The sequence below is a fragment of the Musa acuminata genome, chromosome BXJ3-1 (assembly GCF_036884655.1).
Source record: "Musa acuminata AAA Group cultivar baxijiao chromosome BXJ3-1, Cavendish_Baxijiao_AAA, whole genome shotgun sequence".
Classification (NCBI taxonomy): Eukaryota; Viridiplantae; Streptophyta; class Magnoliopsida; order Zingiberales; family Musaceae; genus Musa; species Musa acuminata.
Window position 1 is genome coordinate 24852752 of NC_088349.1, and position 15828 is coordinate 24868579.

Sequence of the window (15828 nt, forward strand, 5' to 3'; positions counted from 1 at the left end):
TGAACTCTATGGTTACGTCATGATTAGCGACATGATCTCGTATAAAGTGATGTCTAATATCAATATGTTTTGTTCTTGAGTGTTGTATAGGATTCTTAGTTAAGCATATTGCACTCGTGTTATCACATTTAATAGGAATATCTTTAAGATTAACTTTGTAATCTTCTAAAGTGTTTTTCATCCATACAACTTGTGCACAGCATGCACTTGCTGCAATATATTCAGCTTCGGTTGTTGATAGAGCAACCGAGCTTTGTTTCTTAGATGACCAGGAAACAAGGGCATGTCCTAAAAATTGACATGATCCTGATGTGCTTTTTCTATCTAGTCTACAGCCAGCAAAGTCCGCATCAGCATAAGCTGTTAACTCAAAATTTTTTGATTTTGGGTACCATAATCCTAGATTTACAGTTCCATTAAGATATCTGAGTATTCTTTTAACTGCTTTGAGATGAGATATCTTAAGGTTTGATTGAAATCTAGCACAAAGTCCTACACTGAACATGATGTCTGGTCTGGTGGCAGTGAGGTAAAGTAAACTTCCTATCATACCCCTATAAGTTTTTTGATCAAAGCTTTCTCCACTTTCATCAATTTCTAACTTAGTGGAGGTGCTCATAGGAGTGTTACTAGCCTTTGAGTTGTTCATATTAAACCTTTTTAATAAATTCATGGCATATTTAGTTTGACTAATAAAGATGCCATTGCTTAGTTGTTTGATTTGTAAACCTAAGAAGAATGTTAATTCTCCCATTAAGCTCATTTCGAATTCAAGACTCATAGTTTTAGCAAAAGATTCACAAAGAGGTTCTTTTGTAGAGCCAAAGATGATATCATCAACATAAATCTGAACAGTGAGAAAATTATTTTCAAAATTCTTGATTAACAATGTAGTATCAACCTTGCCTTTTGTAAAGTTATTTTTGATAAGAAAAGAACTAAGTCTCTCATACCAAGCTCTTGGGGCTTGTTTTAAACCATAGAGAGCTTTAGTTAATCTAAACACATGATTAGGAAAGTTATTATTTTCAAATCCAGGAGGTTGTTCAACATAAACTTCTTCGGAAATAAAGCCATTTAGAAAAGTGCTTTTAACATCCATTTGAAATAACTTAAAATTATTACTACTAGCGTAGACAAGGAGCATCCTTATGGCTTCCAATCGAGCCACAGGTGCGAAGGTTTCTTCGTAATCGATACCTTCTTCTTGGTTGAAACCTTTGGCCACTAATCTAGCCTTGTTTCTAACCACGATACCATTTTCATCTTGCTTGTTTCTGAAAACCCATTTAGTACCAATTACTAAATAGTCATTTGGCCTAGGAATAAGCGTCCACACCTCATTTCTCTCAAATTGATTCAATTCATCTTGCATAGAGATAATCCATGAATCATCTTTCATGGCTTCATCAACACATTTGGGTTCAATTTGGGAGAGAAAGGCAGCGTTGGCACAAAAATTTTTAAAAGAAGATCGTGTTTGAACCCCCTTTGATGTGTCTCCTAATATTAGCTCCTTAGGATGAGCATCTACATACTTCCAATCCTTGGGTAAGGATGTTTCGGAAGTGGATGCATCCAAGTTGCTAGTTGGAGAAGGGGTTTCATTTAAATTTAAGGAATCAAAATTAACATCATCATCAAGATCATTTTTCTTAATTTCGAAAATCTCATTGAAAACAACATGAATGGATTCTTCAATAATTAAAGTTCTTTTATTGAAGATACGAAAAGCTTTAGAAACCGAAGAATAACCAAGAAAGATTCCTTCATCGGATTTAGCATCAAATTTTCCTAAGTTATCCTTTTCATTTAAAATAAAACACTTACACCCAAAGACTTTAAAATATGAAACATTGGGTTTTTTGTTATTCCATAACTCATAAGGAGTTTTGGTGAGTAAGGGTCTTACTAGTACTCTATTCAAAATATAGCATGCAGTGTTTACAGCTTCGGCCCAAAAGTATTTGGGTAGGCTGTGTTCATTCAACATGGTTCTTGCCATTTCTTGTAGATTTTGATTTTTTCTTTCTACTACCCCATTTTGTTGAGGATTTCTTGGAGTAGAGAAATTAAGGTTATATCAATTGAGTTCACAGAATTCTTGGAAATCGTGGTTTTGAAATTCTCCACCATGATCACTTCTTATTGACAAAATCATAGAACCCTTCTAATTTTGAACAAGTTTACAGAACTTGGTAAAATATCTAAAGCATTCATTTTTTTGTTTTAAGAAGTAGGTCCATGTATATCTGCTATAGTCATCAACAATGACAAAGGCATATTTGCTACCTCCTAGACTTGATGAAGAGATTGGTCCGAACAAGTCCATATGGATCAATTGTAAGGGCCTAGAGGTGCTTATTTGATTTTTAGTCTTGAAACTACCCGTAATCTGTTTACCTAATTGGCAAGCATCACATACATTATCTTTGATGAACTTGATATGAGGAATTCCTCTTACAAGTTCTTTAGATGATATTTGAGTGATTAGTTTCATGCTAGCATGACCTAATCTTCTATGCCATAGCCAAGCATCCTCATTTAAAACTGAAAAACACATTTCATTACACAAATCATTGATGTCAATAGTGTATATGTTATTTTGTTTTAATGCAATCATAGACATGTTTTTATGGGGTTTTTCAATGATACAAGTATTATATTCAAATTTGACAATGTATCCTTTATCACATAATTGACTAATGCTCAAGAAGTTATGTTTTAAACCATCAACTAACAAAACATCTTCAATAAAGAAGTTGGATTTGTTACCTATGGTTCCTTTGCCAATGATTTTACCCTTGTTGTTGTCTCCGAATGTAACATAGCCTTCATCTATGCTAGTGAGCTTAGAGAATTGAGATGGATCTCCGGTCATATGCCTTGAGAATCCACTATCAAGGTACCATCTCTTGCTCCTAGCTTGGGATGGTGTGGGTTTCTACAAGAAAGGATAATTTTTAGGTACCCATTTACTTTTGGGTGCCTCAAAGATAGATCTACATTGTTTATCATGTTGCATAGAGTTTATCATGGTTCCTTTAGGAACCCAAATCAATTTGTTTGGACTAATTTTCTTGAATGGACAATAATGTGTCCTGTGTCCAATTTTACAACAAAAGTTGCATTTTGCTTGGTGTTGAACATGTAAGATGGAGCCTTTTATAAAAGTGGTTGGATTTAGGTGAGGACTTCTCACAAATCCAATTCCACTTCTTTTTGGAACGTGACCCTTGTTTGCAAGGATTTCAATGACTTGCTACCAACCTCGAATTTCTTCAAGGTGTCCTTGAGTAGCAGGTTTTCTTTTTGGAAAGTTTCTAAATCATGACATTTGATACATGAATTTAAACTATCATGATGTTTAACTTTTAACTTGTCAAAATCACAAGTAAGACTATCATGCACCTTTTTCAGCAATTTGTATTTTCTACTAATACTCTTGCATTCATCAAATAAGTCATTGAAAGCATTTAATAATTCATCGAAAGATAAATCAGCATTTAATGAATTCGTTACCTCCTCTCCGATGGCCATTAAGGCGTAATGAGCAACTTGCTCGGTGTTGGACTTCTCTTCCTCAGATGCGCTCGAATCATCCCATGTTGCTTTGAGCGCCTTCTTCTTTGTTGTTCTCTTTTTGGCTTAGGGACAATCACTCTTGTAGTGTCCCGGCTTTTTGCACTCATAGCAAATAACTTGATCCTTATTGGGTTCAAGTTTATTTTTAGTATCATTCTTAAACTTGTTTCTTTTAATGAATTTTTTAAATTTTCTAGTTAGAAGTGCCAAGTCATCGTCACAATCCTCATCACTTGAGTTTTCTCTCAAGTGATCTTCCAAAGTTCTAAGTGCCATATCCTTCCTGTTCTTTGGAAGGATGTCTTCTTGCTCTTCATGAGCTTTGCAAGTCATCTCGTAGGTCATTAATGACCCAATTAGTTCTTCAAGAGGGAAGTTGTTTAAATCTTTTGCCTCTTGAATAGCAGTGACTTTAGGATCCCAACTCTTAGGAAGGGATCTTAGTATCTTATTTACGAGCTCAAAATCCAAAAAACTTTTTCCGAGTCCTTTTAGACCGTTGACAACATCCGTGAAGCGGGTAAACATGTCGCCAATAGTCTCACTCGGTTTAATCCGAAAAAGTTCAAAAGAGTATAACAAAAGATTGATTTTTGACTCTTTCACTCTACTTGTGCCTTCATGAGTCACTTCGAGTGTGTGCCAAATATCAAATGCAGTTTCACAAATCGAAACACGATTAAATTCGTTTTTGTCAAGTGCGCAAAATAAGGCATTCATAGCCTTTGCATTAAGAGCGAAAGCCTTCTTTTCCGAATCGTTCCAATCGACCATTGGAAGAGAAGACTTTGAAAAACCATTCTCAACAAGATTCCAGAGTTCTACGTCCATAGAAATAAGGAAGATCCTCGTTCGGGTCTTCCAATAGGTGTAGTCCGTCCTATTAAACATGGGTGGACGTGTAATGGAATGGCCCTCTTGGTTTCCGGCGTAAGCCACCTCTCTTGGATTTTAATCCGTTTGAGAGTTAACCGGGCTCTGATACCAATTGTTAGGATCGAGAGCACTAAGAGGGGGGGGGTGAATTAGTGCAGCGGAAATCTTTCAGTGATTAAAAACGAAAGCTGTGTTCGTTTGATAAAAACTATATTGATGCAAAAGCCGATTCTAAGAATACTTATGATTAAGTGCAGTTTATGTCTAAACACAGTTTGCGTCTAAGCGCAGTTTGCGTCTAAATGCAGTTTGCGTCTAAATGCAGATTGCGTCTAAGCGCAGTTTGCGTCTAAGATCAGATTGCGTCTAAGCGCAGTGCAGTTTGCGTCTAAACGCAGTTTTACGTCTAAACACAGTTTTACGTCTAAACGTAGTTTTACGTCTAAATGTAGTTTGCGTCTAAACGCAGTTTTACGTCTAAACGTAGTTTTACGTCTAAACGCAGTTTGCGTCTAAACGCAGTTTTACGTCTAAACGTAGTTTTACGTTTAAAAGTAGTTTACGTCTAAAACACAGTTTTACGTTTAAACACAGTTTGCGCAGTTTACGTCAAAAACACAGTTTTACGTCTAAACGTAGTTTTAAAGGGATCTGAACTTAGAAACTTCGTTCGTAAAAGCGCAGAAGACAGTTTTGCAGAATCAAAATGTAAACATAAACTGTAACGTATGAAAACACCGATTTACGTCTGAATGCAGATTCGGAAAGATCAACACTTAGAAACTTGTTCGTAAAGGCGCAAAGAGCAGTAGCTATGTAGGAGGTTTGCAGTAATGATAAGTGCTCAAAATAAACGCAAACCAGAGATTTAGAGTGGTTCGGTCAGTCTTGACCTACTCCACTTTTGGCTTCCTCCACCGACGAGGTCACCTAGAGGCCTTCCTTCAATAGGCGAAGGCCAACTGCCCTTTTACAGATTCACTTCTTTTGATGGGCTCAGGAGACAACCCTTACAGGACCTTTCTCTCCTCTCTTTACAACTCAAGACTTGAAGAACAGAAAGAGGAGAACTTTAGGACTTTACACAAATTTGAGCTCTTAGAATCACAGAAAAGATCAAGAATTCGGTGTAGGTCTATATCTTTTCAGTGCTGAATGGGTGGGGTATTTATAGGCCCCAACCCAATTCAAATTTGGAGCTCAAAACGATCAAATCCCGGAATTCCGGGATCAGGCGGTTGCACCTCCTGACTGGAGAGGTTGCACCGCCTGGCAGAGCTCGAAGACTGAGCCCAGGCGGTGCCACCTCTTGACTGAGGCGGTTGCACCTCTCTGCCAGAGCTCGAAGACCGAGCTCAGGCGGTGCCACCTCTCTGTCAGGGAGGTTGCACCGCCCAGTCTTGCTCGAAGACTGAGCTCAGGCGGTGCCACCTCTCTGTCATGGAGGTTGCACCGCCCAGTCTAGCTCGAAGACTAAGCTCAGGTGGTGCCACCTCCTGGCTGGGGAGGTTGCACCGCCCAGTCTCGCTGGGAAGCTTAGCCCAGGCGGTGCCACCTCCTGGCCTAGGCGGTTGCACCTCCTAGTGCAATCAGGGTCCGAATGGTTAGCTCTATTCGGCCCAATTTCAGTCTTTCAAGGGCCCAATTGCCCCAAGATTAAGCTAATTGGATCACCTCCCATTTTTCAACTTAATCAACATGCTAACTACGATTAGATCTAAGACAATTTCTGTAGCTTTGCTTCGGTGCGTCAATCGCTTCTTCCGGCGAGTTTCCAACGAACTTCCGTCGATCATCCGATGAACCCTCGGTGATACTCCTGCGAACTTCCGGCAAACTCCTGGACTTTGCGACGATCCACTTGGCGAGTTCCGACGAGCTTCGCTTGGCAAGCTTCTGGACTTCTCGGATCTGTTCTCGCAGAACCTCCGACGACCGTCCGAACTTCCGTCGAACTCTCGAACTCCTAATGTGATCATGAACTTGACTCCGGCGCAACTCCTGCTGCTTGTCTAACTTTCATCGTAGTTAATCCTGCACACTTATCTCAACACATAGATTAGACAACAAATGACAATTGACTTCATCATCAAAATCCGAGATTCAACAACGGTAAAATAATATCGTGTACAAAATGTGTCAGTTAGTTTCTATCACTCCATGTTGACCCAATCCACTTTGCCTATTGAATATTTGTCCCCTAGCTTATTTATATCGAGTGAGGATAAGAAAAAGTAAATATCATCAAATACTGTGTGGGCAAATATGATGATAAGCCAGGTTTATTATTTAGTTTAGAGGATTTAATTTTGAAACTAATCAAACCCGTTCATCTAACTGGTTTACTAACACCGTAATCCTTTCATTCTTTCTTCTCCTCGTTACTAGTTTCCCTCTCAATTTTTCATTACTCTCATCTCTCCTTTACTATTGTCGCTCTTTCCATGTGAGCTCATTTCATGTTACACTCGTTCTCCCTCTCCTTCATTGTTAATCTCTTCCTTTGTTTCATTATTACTTCTTACCGTCTATGCCCTCTGTCATGCTCGCCCTTAGACACTTTACCTTAAAAAATATGCTAGATTAAATTTTTTTATAAAAATTAAAATTAGAAAAAATATTTATTCATCATTGAAATATTATTTCTCATATTTGGTAAAAGTCTAATATATAATGTACACTATTTTTGTTATTACACAAATAAACGAACTAATAAATGAACATGGTTACATTTATTTTTAGAATCAATATGAAACAATCTAAAATTAGACTTAGAAAATCCCTAAAATTAACAAAAAAAAAAGAAATATATATTGATTCATTATGCAGATACTAGTGCCCATATTTGGTGAAAGTCTGAGATGAAATGAATATTATTCTAACAGTTACACTAATGAATTTACGTGGCTAAACTGGTTTGTAAAATCAACTTATAAACATGTCAAATTGGCTTTAAAAATTATAAAATCATTAGAACTATTAAATTCGATGAATTCATTATTGAGTTGTCCATTTTTGGTGAAAGCTTGAGGTCCAATGGATAACTATTCCAACGTTAAAAATGATAGAAGAACACTTGTTCATAGAATCAACATTAAAGCATGTCATTCTAGCCTTAAAAGGTCCCTAAAATTAGAAAAGATAGAAAAAAAAAAGAGATAGATACACTATTAAGATATTGTTTTCAATCTGTGATGAAAATTTGAGATGCAATAGACAAGTATTCTAGAATTACATTAAAATCAGTGTGGTTATACTTGTTTATAGACTGAACTTGAAAATATGTTAGAAAACTTAGGAAATCCATAAAATTAATGAAAATAAAAAATACCTATGTATTTACTATTGAAATTTTGTTACCCATCTATGAGGAAAGTTTGAGGTGCAATGGACACCTATTCTGAATATTTTTTCATGTTTTTACATTTTTCAAGTTGACTTGTGAAATAAGTGTAACAACGTTTATTTATAACGTTGGAACAGGTGTCTATTGCATCACAAACTTTCAGCACAAGAGTAACAACGTTTCTATTTTTTTGGTACTTTATGGACTTTTAAAATTATATTTGGGAAGCTTTAGTTAATTCTATAAATAAGAATAATCACACTCATTTATCAATGCAAAATATGGAAGGCAACAGAATGTGAAGGATATTGAATCTCGAATTTTATTGATGAAACCAATTGATAGTGTTTATAATTTGATATACGTTTTGAGTGACGTAGGAAGCATCGATCAGGAAGAGACAATTAAAGCAGGAAGAATCATGTTAGGCCGGAGAGAAACATGTCAGAAGATTGGATGTCGAGCCAAAGGATTGGTCAACGTATCGGTAGAAGCCTTTAGGCCATGAGTTCAGGCATTGGGCTAAGAAGAGTGAAAATTATATTAAGGAAATCGGAGTTGCGAAGGTCAACTAGCCGATTGGGTAATAGGCTGCAAGAGAGGACGATTCGTCGAAGAATCGGACGAAGCATCGATGAACCAATGACATGCCTGACAACATGATTCAAGCTTTGTAATAATTATCTAAGATCAAAGTAGGTTTTAATTGTGCAGGATTAACTACGATAGTGATCAAGACATAAAGTAAAATGAAGTCTTGGAGTCAAGAACGAGATTTTGTTAGGAGTTCGAGAGTTCGTCGGAAGTCCGGACGTTCATCGGAAGCTCTGTTGGAATTGACCGAGAAGTCCAAGAGCTTGCCAAAAAAGCTCATTGGAACTTGCTAAGAAGATCGTCGTGAAGTCTAAGAGCTTGCCGGGAGTCCGTTGGAATATTGCCGAGAGATCGTCGGAAGTTCACCGGAAGAAACCTAGACTTACCGGACTTATTTAGCTTAGTATATGCCTTAAATTTCATAGTTAACACATAATTAGGAAGGAATTGGGCCAACCCAATTAGGGGATAGTTGGGCCCAAGTTTGGGCTCTGTTGGGCTAAGTGAAAGACCCAAATAGTGACCCAACAAGTGGCACCGTCATGGCACAGTCTCCAAGACTATGTCAGGCGGAGACTATGTCAAGTGGTGGTACCGCTAGTCTGGGCAATGGTACCGTCAGACTGGGTAGTGGTACCACCCAGTGTCAGGCTGCAGCTGGTGGTATCACCCAGTGTAGGCGATGGTATCACCAGTACCCCAAAATTTTGGAGATTTAAATTTTGGCTCCAAGATTTGAAGTCATTTGGGGTCTATAAATGCCCCTGCATGGAGTAGTAAGAAAAGTGAACAAAAAGCTCTATGTTTCTAGAGTTGAAAACCCTTGTAAAGTATAGAGTCCCTCCTCCTAAAGTTTAGAGACCGTTCTAAGGGAGAGTGTGAGGGAAGCTTTGTAAAAAGGGGGTATAAAGGTTCTCTCCTGAGCTTGCAAAAGGAGAATAAAGTTGTAAGAAGGAGGTTGATCTTCACCTATTAAAGGGAGATAGTTAGTGGATGTCGATGGCCTCGACGGAAGAGGAATCGGTGGAGTGGATGTAGGTCACGACAACCGAACCACTATAACTCAGTTTGTATTTACTTCTTGTAATTTACATTTACTGCAAACTGCCTTTCTTTACTTGCTTTACATCCGCTACACTATTTTGTATGCTTTGTATGCTTTCAAGTTAACATTTTCTGAAATGGGTTTAATCGCAACGAGATTTCGAACCGACGTAATTTTTACCACTACACTAATTCACACCCCCCCCCCTCCCCCCCCCACTCTTAGTGCTGACTCGTTCCTAACAAAGGAGGCAATGACTGAGGAGAGGGAGAGGTGAGATTGTGAGATTAACTGAGAAAGAAAAAAGAAAAAAAGGAGGTTGTAAATGAACCGATAGTAGTCGTCAAGGAGAGGAATGGTGAATATGATGAAAGATAAGGAGTGCAATTACAGTTGAGGAGAGTGAGAGGTAGGCATGACTAAAGGTAGGGGTAATTACATATGGAAAATATTATCGCATGTAATTAGTTATGTTTAAAATTTTGATCTTTACACTTTAAAAATTATATTTATATCTTTATATTTATGAAAGTAAAGATTTTAACAATGCTTCTCCTCATACCATCAACTCTACCGAAGAAGATACCGTATATGTTGTTACATACAAAAATGACACTAAAAATGATAAAATGATAATTTTGATCCTCACTATCAACAAAGAACCACCGACCTTACACGAAGCTAAAGGCATTGGACAAAATAGTGAAGCAAGAGAAATGAGACAGTACATGAAATGAAGATCACCACTGACAACATGGTTGGGTAGGCCATCTGAGAGAATAGTGAAAGCCAAAGGAGATAATAATAAAGCATGAGAAATGGGATGGTGCAAGAGATGAGGATCGCTTGTGACGTTATCATTAGGTAGATTGTTTGGGAGGATAACAAAGTCAAAGGAGAGGACAAGGCCGGAAGGATAATAGCAATGTTAGAATATTTAATACCAAAATGTGTTTCAAAACCACCATAATAGAAACACAAGAAAACTAATGCAGAAACGAAAATTACGTACCTCGAACCATTATTGTTGAGAATTTCAGCAATGGTTTCTTTTTGTATTTTGGCACTTCTCGGCTCAAAACTCTCATTTTAGATGGTGTAGGAAATCCTTTAGACTTAAGAGAGAGATAGAGCCTACGAACCAAAACTATCATTTATATAGACGTTCTCCCATAACGTTCAAGAATATTTATTATCACCAACTTCATAACGTTCAAGAATTAATTCAAATTTGTAACATTTGGACAATAATGAAGAATTTTAATAATAATAAATAAAATATTTAATAATAATAGTTATATTTATAATGAATGAAAAATTAAAATATTTAAATCATAATAAATGAAGAAATTGATGATAATGAATGATGAACTTAATGAGAATGGTTACATTCTCCCACTTGGTTCTTAATAATTTAAATTAATCTTTATCGAATAATTTTTTAAGAAATAAATAAATGAATCATAGTGATAAGTCCTCTAAGAGCGACTATTATCATCCATGTATCATGATGTATTTAGTTTCTTGAGAATTAATCTTAGTATGGTAATTTTGCTTAATGAATAAACCTTATGTTTATTCTTAGTCAAGTATAAATATATTTTCTCAAATTAATATATACATGAATGAGAAAATATCACTATATATATATATATATATATATATATATATATATATATATATATATATATATATATATATATATATATATATATATATATATATATATATATATATATATATATATATATATATATATATATATATATATATATATATAAGAGTTTCAATATAATTACAAAGTGGAACCAAGTTTATTTTCTTTACATGATCCTTGAATTTCAGAGGTGGCATGCCTTTAGTCAAAAGATCAGCAATCATCAATTCAGTGCTAATATGCTCAATGATCACTTTCTTTTCTTTTACATATTCTCTTATGACTAAATACTTAATGTCAATATATTTACTTTGACTTTGACTTTTATTATTTTTAGCCATAAAGACAACAGTTGAATTATCATAGAAAATTTTTAATAGCCTAGAAATAGAATCCATGATTTTAAGTCTAAAAATGAAACTCTTATGCCATACACCATGTGAAGCAGCCTCAAAATAGGAGACAAACTCAACTTCCATGGCAGAAGTAGCAGTCAAGGTCTGCTTGATGCTTCTCCAAGAAATAGTTTCACCAACCATCATAAAAATATATCATGATATAGATTTATGAGAATCAACACAACCGGCGAAGTCTGAATTTGAGTAACCAATCACATCCAGATTATCTGTATGTTTATAAATAAGCATGTACTATTTGGTTCCTTGAAGATACCTCATTAAGGAACCAAAGAGCTTATCGGCGAGCTTGCCGAGAGTTCGTTGGGAGCTCACCGAGAGTTCATCGGGAGTTCACCGAGAGCTCATTAGGAGTTCATCGAGAGTTCGTTGGGAGCTTGCTGAGAGTTCGTCAGGAGCTCGCTGAGAGTTTGTCGAGAGTTCGCCAAGAGTTCATCGGGAGTTCACCAAAAGCGTGTTGAGAGTTCACTAGAAGTGCATCATGTTAGTTTGGCAAGTCCCACATAGTCCCACATTAGGAAAATCAAGTTTGGTATCTCCTGTTTAAATTATAAATAAGGGCCTGGGCTTTGAAGTCAGATGCACCACAAAAAAACCTAAATGTTTGCTTTAGGCTTTTCTTGTTTAGCAATTTCAGATGTTTTTGTTGAATCTCGTATTTTGATGATGAAACCACTTGATATATGTTTATGATTTAATCTACGTTTTGAGTGACGCGGGATACTTTAATCAGGATGAGACAATTAAAACAGGAAAAATCATGTTGTGCCAGAGGAACATGTCAGAAAATTGGACGTCGGGCCGGTGGATCAGTCGATGTATCGACAGAAGGCTTCGGGTCGTGGACTTGGGCATCGGGCCAAGAAGATCGGGTATTGTGCCAAGTATATCAGAGTTGCAGAGTCAACTGGCCGATTGGGCAATAGGCCGCAGGAGAGGACGATGCGCCGAAGAATCAGATGAAGCGCCGAGGGACCAATGACATACCAGACAACTTGGTTAATTGCTTAGGATTAATTGTCTCGATCGAAGTTTTGTTTTAAATGTGCAGGATTAACTACGATGGAAGTAAGACATGCAGCAAGAGTTGTGCCAGAGTCAAGACTATGATCACGTTGGGGGTTCGAGAGTTCAACGAAAGTCCAGATGGTCGTTGGAGGTTCTGCGGGAACAAATCCGAAAAGTCTAGGAGCTTGCCAAAGAAGCTCATCGGAAATCGCCAAGTGAATCGTCACAAGTCCAGGAGTTTGCCGGAAGTCCACCGGAGCATCGCCGAAGGTTCGTCGGATGTTCGCCGGAAGCTCACCGGAAGAAGCGATTGACACACCGGAGCAAGTTGTAGTAAATGTTTTAAGAAATATCATAGTTAGCATGCAGATTAAGTTAGGAATGGGAGGTGATCCCATTAACTTAATCTGGGGGCAATTGGGCCCTTGATAGACCCAAATTGGGCCAAATGGATCAACCCATTCGGACTAGAATTTCTGCTAGGCGATGGCACCGCCAGGGTCGGCAGTGGCACCGCCCAGGAGATGGTCTCCCAGGAAAGCTAGGCGGTGCAACCGCCCAGGTTAGGCGGTGGCACCGCTTGGGCTCAGTCTCCGAGCGAGACTAGGCGGTGCAACCACCCCAATCAAGCAGTGGAACCGCCTGGGCTCAGTCTCCGAGCGAGATTGGGTGATACAACCGCCTCTGTCAGGTGATGGTATCACCCAGAGGCTCAGTCACCGAGCTGCCAGGCGGTTGTACCGCCCCAGTCAGGAGGTAGTACCGCCAGGACCCCGGAAATCCAGGAAAAGATACTTTTGAGCTCCAAATTCAAACCAGTTTGGGGCCTATATAAACCCCACCCTTTCTTGCATGAAAGGGCAACCAAATGCACCGAAAATCCAATCTTACTCTGTGATTTTTAGAGCTCAAAAGTGTTGTAAAGGCTAGAAGTTCTCCCCCCTCTTTTCTTCCAAGTTTTGATCTTTCAAGAGAGGAGAGAAAAGTTTGTGAGGGTTGTCTCCTAAGCCTGTCAAAAGGAGTGAAACTGTAAAAGGGTGGTTGGCCTTTGCCTATTGAAGGAAGGCCTCTAGTAGACGCTGGTGACCTCGTCGAAGGAGGAAGCTGAAAGTGGATGTAGGTCACGTTTGACCGAACTATTCTAAAATATGGTTTGCATTTCCTTTGTGCTATTTATCTTAACTACAAACTGCCTTCCTTACTTTACTTCAAATATGTTTCCGTAGGCTTTCAAAGTTATTATCTACACGAAACAACTCTTACGTTGGAATCGGATTTCAACGTACGAACGCAGTTTTAATCGTCGAAAGTTTTCCGCTGCACTAATTCACGCGCCCCCCCCCCCCTCTTAGTGCTCTTGATCCTAACAATTGGTATCATAGCCCAGTATTTCTTATTTCGGATTTACACCCGAGAGAAATCACTCTTCATGGCTTTCAAGAGGGATTATCGGTTGTTCATCCACCGTTGTTTAACGGATTGGACTACACTTATTGGAAAACTCGAATGAGAGTTTTCTTGATTTCTATAAATTTGGATTTATGGAATATTATTGAAAATGGTTTTCAACTTCCCTCTAAACCGATGAACGAATGGTCGGATTTGGAGAAGAAGTATTTTTCTTTAAACGCAAATGCTATGAATGCCATATTTTGCACTTTGGACAAAAATGAGTTCAATCGGATTTCTACATGCGAAACGACTTTTGGTATTTGACAAACACTTGAAATCACGCACGAGGGAACTAGTAGAATCAAAGACTCAAAAGTTAACATTTTATTGTATGATTTTGAACTTTTTCAAATGCAACCAAGCGAGATTATAGGCGACATGTACACCCGTTTCACATATGTTGTCAATAATCTAAGAGTTCTTGGTAAATCTTTTTCAAATTTTGATCTCGTAAGCAAGATCTTAAGAACCCTTCCAAAAAGGTGGGATCCTAAAATAACCGCAATACAAGAGATAAAAAATTTAAATGATTTTTCATTAGAAGAATTAATCGGGTCATTAATGACCTATGAAATGGCACTTTTGGAACATTTTGAACCCGATGAGCACTTGAACCACCTTCCAAAGAATAGGAAGGATTTGGAACTCTGGACAAATGAATACCACTTGAGTGATGACTCAAGTGATGAGGACAATGATGAACTTGAACTTCGAACACTAAATTTTAATAAGTTTATTAAACAAAAATCTAAAATAAACAATGAACTTGAACGGAGGAAGAGGCCAAAGAAGAGGAAGGTAACCAAGGATGAATCAAGAACTTCCAAAGGTGAAACAGCAAATTGAGCTTTGACGGGCTTCGACTACAAGGTAAGTAACTCAACTCTCTTGAATTATTTTGAAATTACTTGAAGTTTTTCATGAGTGCTTAATTTAGATAGTAGGAATAGGAAATAAAAAATTATTTTTAAAAAAATATATCATATTTTTCTTTTTAGCATTCTTGAAAAATTAAAAATTTGATCATGAAAATTATATTGCTAAGGTTTCATACATGTTATGTTTTGAAATATTGACTGATGTATGCGACATTAGGGATGATAATTATATGATATGTGATAATGCTTAGGATTAATCCATGCATGTGTATCTTAATGATTTTATGTCATGCATGAGTTTTTGAAGTAAATGTTGATTTGAAACTCTCATTTTAGATTAACATGTTTTTGGTCTAATCATTTTTATGACGAATTAAGATGACATTCTCATGACATATTAAGATAACATAGTGTATGTACGTCTATGTATGAATTTTTGATAGTCTTTTGATGATAGATGTGATATCATGATGTGTTTGGTCTTGACGGTTTCATGACGAAACTTATGTTTCGATTTTAAATGATGATACATATTTTCACAAAAGACTTGAATACCCTCACATGAAATCAATTGTGTGAAATGGAAATGAATTTTCTATCCTATTGAGATTAATGAATTTATTATACCAATCTTGTGAATCTCATGAAAATAAACATGATGAATATTTTGAAAATAAATGAGTGTATCATGCATTTGGTCTTAATGATTTCTCTTGAACATACATTTTGAAATCATACTTGATGATGAATATCAAAATATTAAAAGGATGTTATCATGGAATCATGTTTGATGATTTGTTTTATGAAATTTACCTTTCCATCTTAAATGTTGACACTTGTTTTATTAAAGGTAAAGGCATGCTTATAAGAAGCAAATCACATGAATAAAAATTTATAAAAACGAAATGTGATCCTCTATCTTATCAACTTTTCAATAAATCTATGCTTGTCATGTATGAATTTATTGAATG